Below are 6000 nucleotides of genomic sequence, written 5' to 3' on the forward strand. Positions count from 1 at the left end.
TTGACATTTCTAATCACAAATATGTCATGCATCAATTGGTTACTACTTTTCACAAATAATTTTTTATGAAAAAATAAAAAATACAGCCAAACACTTTCCTTACTACACAATAAGATTTTAAGGCTTATAAGGATCATTTTGCTCAAATGGATTACCACATCAGCAATTTAACACCACAGTTTCACAGCCCTCTAAATTGTATTGAAAAATTCAGATAATTTTTTTTCTTTTCTTTTGAGCATGACCCAAGGTTTTGAAAATGGACAGTTACTGAACTTCCACATAACTCCCAAACTTAAAAGTAAAGTTCAAAGGTAAAATAACTTTTTTTTTTCTTTCTTTTCAAAATTCATAGAATTTTGTCCTTTAGAGCATCAGGTCATGTTTTGGGATGCGACAAGGTGAGACCAAGGACCCTTAGTAAGAGTGAAATCCTTACTAACTTAGTTAAGCTAGTCAAACTAAAAAAATAAAAGGGTGATTTAGGCAAATCTTACCACTATATTAACTTCTATAATCTCCTTTAATCTCAAAAAATACAAATAAAAAAAGTTTTCGAGCTTCAACTTATGGTTATATTGGTAACTATCAATGGATGGGAGGGATAAGGTGCCTAACACCTTTCTTGTCCCTCAACCGAACCTTCTTACTAAGAATTCTAGGTAGACATTTATCTTACAATTGAAAGTAAGTCATTATGAGTCAAAAATGAATTTTAAAATCTATTTTAGTAATGTTCATTCACACCAAAACATTTTGAATGGTGATGTTGTAAAACCCCGAATTTTTAATTCGTATCTCGAGGAAAAAATAAATAGTGGAATTTTAAGAAAATCTTGAAAGTGGGACTTAGGGTAAAACTGTAGGACCTTGTTTTGATCATTTTTAATGGAATTTGACCTCACCATTAGATTCAAAATGATCGAAAAACATAGTTTAACTTATAAGCACGTTCAAATGCGAGTCTAAATATAAAAGTTACAAAATCCTCGATTACCGGGTCGGACTAGGCTAAAATAGTGACTTTTTATTAGAGCAATAATTTTTAAAATTCTATTATACCATTGGATTCATAACGAAAAATTATGCAACATGGACTATTTATTTGTCATTTTTGGAGATCAGGAAGTCGAATTATCGTCAAAAACGAAAACGACATCAAGTTTAGGGGTCACATCAAGCTAAAAATGTAAATTTTTTATGGAGACATAATTTGTAGAAATTGACTATACCATTAGATCCGGAACGAAAAATTAGGTGAAATAGAGTATTCATTTGTCAGTTTTGGAGTCCGGATGATCAAGTTATCATCGATCGAAACAATTGACAAAATACCGAATTCGTCCCACATTTTATTTAAATAATATTTTTAATTTTTTTTATATGTCATCTTCCCCAACGTGTCCATACGGCCGAGACATATAAAAAAACAAAATTTTTTTTTTCTCTTCAATTTTCCATCTCAGATCTCGTGCAAACGGCTCGCCATCGACGACCGACGCAGAAGGGAGAAATGTCCGCAGCTTCGACATCTACAAAACCCACCCAACCTTTTTTCGTTTCACTTTCTATTTCACCCGATATCGTCAAAAATCAGTCGTATTTGGATACGAAAATTTCGAAACTTTGACCTCAGATTTCGTCCGTTTCGGGGTCAAACTGTCTTCCGACGCAGAAGGGAGAAACGTCCGCAGCCTCATTCTCTACATAACCCAACCAAATTCCTTTCGTTTTCTCGCCTTTTTCACCCCGTATAGTCAAAAATCAGCCGTATTTTTATACGGAGATTTTCGTAACTTCGACCTCGGTTTTCATCGATTTCGAGGTCAAACCGTCTTTCGCCGTAGAAGGGAGAAGAGACGAGCACATTGAGATCTTCAAAACCACCAGGCCGGTTTCAAAAATCAGCCGCTTCGAAGTTCGGTCCGTCTCGATTTCCGTGCCGTTTGCCTCGATTTCCGTGCACGTGCTTCAATTCCGTCGCCTAGTGATTGTAAGGAACTTTCAATTTCTATTAGTAATCATAGATTGTGAAAATTGCATTTAGGATTTTATTGGAAAAATTTGGATGTATTTCCGAAATACAGAATTCTTTGTTTATTTCAAAATTCACGCCAGAAATTACATGTTTGATATGTTTAATTGTATTTTTAACAAATTATACGTGGGTAGGATATTTTATCGGGTTATTTCTGCCAGTTGGGTCGTGTGCACCGCTTGGACCCTGTTTTAATATAAGTTTTGTATTTTTTCGAGATTTTTGATAGAAATGAATTTCATAGTTAGAAAAAAAAAACGATTTACTATTCAATTAACTCATGTTGAGTTGATGAATATCAGAAAATGGATGTTTTCTTGAAGAGATTGAAAATTGTAAAAATCGGAAAAAAGGAAAAAGGGTATGAAACGGTAAAATGTCAGAGTCACACCCAAGGGGTGATGTCTGCATTTTACGTTGTTGTGCTGTGTGTAGGTTGGTGAACAGATATCCAGGGATAATATTATTGGTTGCATGTTTATTTCCTTTCTGTTAGCGTGAGGCGCTGTTTACGTTTCCGTTATGTTATTTATTTTAGGCCGGGTGGCCACACTTGCATGGTAGGAAACTGGATATCCATTCTCAACCTTGTATTGTTAATTTCTCTTTTGTTTTCAAATGAAAATAATATACATATGTAGCTATTTTGTGAGCTGTTAAAGAGTTTGTGAATGCCTGAAGGGATAGTGCGTCATATCATCCGGAGTGGTGTACTATCCTGGGATGTACGGTAGGGACCACCAAGCTCATACGTGGTATGGGACGCGTATGAGAATGGAGTCACAACTGGAATCCGGGTTTATTCCTCTCTATCTTTACTAGTGAACTTGTAATGTAAAGGTGGTCGTATACGAATGGTTTGTATATTTGGGAATCACATGTACGCCTGATAGGCATAGACGAAGATGATTGGTTAGTGATCACTAACAATCTATAGTAGTCGAACGTTCTGACACATCGAAAAGAGACCCATTGCTTACGGTCACGTCAAACGGCCAGCCTGAGCCGGATAAATGGTCAACCAAACGTGGTAAGGGCAGCGACCGGCCACAAAATCAGGAACTAAAAGTCAGAAAGGAATTGTAACATCATGTCCCGACTGGGAGCGATCCAGTCGTGAATCCCAACTCTCTAATTCCAATACTCCACCATCGTGTATTATGTATCTGTTGCTTATTTTGATATATAAAATGAAATGCATGTTTATTGTTTCCATTTGATCAATTAGATTTGTATAAAAATATAATGTTATAGTGAGTACTGCTGATCGATGTAATGTGAGTTTTAAAATGTTTAGTTGCTCATCCCTGGCTATATGTACCAGTTAATCGTAGTTTTCTTCTGTAAAACTTTGTTTATTTTAAAATGATTCAGTATGCTTATTCGTTCATGTTAGAGGGGTTATTGGCAGAAATTGTTTGTTTCCCTACTGGGTAACCATTGTTACTCACCCTTTCCTTCTCCATTTTTTTTTTAGTTTCAGATTCAGAGCTTGGCGAGGCAAGTATAGAGTACGAATGAGGATCATCTGGTTGGTCAGATAGACAACCAGAATTCGTCACCTGGTAAGTACTAGGGCTATACCCCCTAGTGGTGTCAATTCCCCCAAATAGTTTTATAGATTATGTCTTGAGTGTTAGGATTTCTGTTAGAGTGAGAAATTTTGTATAATCCTGTATTCTAGTTATTCTTCCGCACTCTGATTTTTCTTATGTTATTAGACGTATATAAGCTTCCGCTAGTATTATATTTTATATATGTATGCAGGATTGTATGTCGGTTATCAGGTGCAGGTTGAACGCCTTGGAATGCTAACATAAACAGAGGAGACCATGCCGAAATTTCGAGGTGTTACATAATACCTCAAGATCTGACATGGGGATTTGTGTTAGCATTCGACGGGGAGCCACAGATGTAGTACCCCAAATTCAAATTAGTATCTCGAGAAAATAAAATAGTGAAATTTGGAGAAATTCTAACAAAGGGACTTAAGGTAAAATACTCATATTTTGTTCTGTCAATCTTTAATGAAATTTGACTTTGCCATTGAATTCAAAATAATTGAAAAATATACCTTACCAAGTAAATACAACTTAATCAGAAGTCTATCGAGAAGGTTACTAAATCCTCGAGTTTTGCATTAGATATTTACCAAATAGGTAAATGACACTTTAGAGAAATAATTTGAGTAATCTGATCATACCATTGGATTCGTATAAAAAAATAATCCAAAATAGAGTATAAGATTATCCAAATCAGCATCCGAAAAAAATAACTCTTTAAATGACGCTTACGTCCCACTTAAGTTATAAATATATAAATTCTATTAGAAAAATTTGATTTCTTGTTATTCTCCTCTCCAAACAAAACTCATCACTTTTTTCTCAAAATTTACAACTCAGATCTACACCGAGCTAGAATGATTTAAGCTATGCCGCAAGAGGAAAGTCGTGCACGTCGTTAAAGACTACGCGTGGACGCAAAGAAATTCGATTTTCGTCTGAGAAAAAATTTAGAGATTGGCTAGAGATGATCTTAAACTCCGTTCAACTTTCGAATATAACTCAAAGTATACAATAATTTCATAGAAAATCCATGTGATCTTCGATAAATCAATTATTTTATTATATTTATACATATTTGAACGTATTGGATCATGTTTGCAAGATTATTTTTGATTTATTTTAGTTCATTTGATTTATTTGATATATTTTATACATTTTATGAGTAGTATAAGGTTTATATCAATTTTTGTCAAGTTTCGACGAAAAAATCAGCAATTCAAAAAAAAAAACTAAATGTTGAGTTTAGTTTCAATTTTTATTTGTATTGCTTCCATATAGTATGTATACCCATTTTATACTTTTATTTCATTAAAAACATTGAAATAATTTTCAATTACTATAAATTTCTTAATGAAGTTAAGGTTTTACCTTCCATTTCGAAACGTTGGGAATAGTTTTAAGATCCAAATCTCATCGTATCAAAATGTGATTTTTTATTTAAAAAACAACACATAAAATTTGACGTTTTCTCCCGATTTTCAAAATGCAATATCTTAAGCATTCCTTTGAATTAAGTAATAAAAATTTTATGATGTTTTTCATGTTGTCGAGGGCTTTTCAATTTCAACAACTTTGAAAACAATCATTTTTTTAACACTTAGCCAAATTTTCACAGATTTTCAATTTTTACATCTTACGATTTCAATATGTTTTTCGAGCCTTTTTAATTAATCAAAACCATCGAATGGAATTGGTTGATGCTCTATGTATTTTAAACAGCTTTAAAGACGAAGATACTCTAATAGATATGTAGGAAATTAGACGATTGATTGATTGATTGATGGATGGGTAGAGAGAACGTATGTTTTTGATTGATTATTGGGATAGTACCTCTAGTTTTACGTAGTGGCCATGTCACATAAAATGTGATAGATAGATGAATGAGATAATTGATAGATGAAAATGACAGATGATTGTCACTAGAGAGCACTACCAGACCTTGTTTGTATTTTCGATAAAAAAAAATTAATATATAGTATATAAAAATAAAGTATTTATTTTATCAGAAAAGATTCATAGAAAACCTATAAAAAGTGATGCGTTATTGTATATTCGAAAGCGACGAGTTAATTTAGGATAGCGCTAGATGTCATATGCTCTTTGGTAGTATGGGATACCTTAGAGCATATTATAGTTTATGAGATCCGAAAATTTTTCCTATTTATTTCTTAGGGAACGTTGAATGTAAAGGCAATATAATGTAGAGGTAGGCGGAGTTCACATGCATTGTCTCTTGATAGGCTTCGACGCGAGGGGTCTCCTGGACTAGTTAGTGATGACTATTAGTCTGTAGTTGTCAAACGGTCGTCCTCACTTTTAGTTGAACTCAGTATTGCATTTTTGGTCAATAGACAGTTTGAGCCGGATAAATGGTTATCCAACTGTAGTATGTTAGAC

The sequence above is a fragment of the Akebia trifoliata genome, chromosome 6 (assembly GCF_017979445.1).
Source record: "Akebia trifoliata isolate Shusen 1 chromosome 6, ASM1797944v1, whole genome shotgun sequence".
NCBI lineage: Eukaryota > Viridiplantae > Streptophyta > Magnoliopsida > Ranunculales > Lardizabalaceae > Akebia > Akebia trifoliata.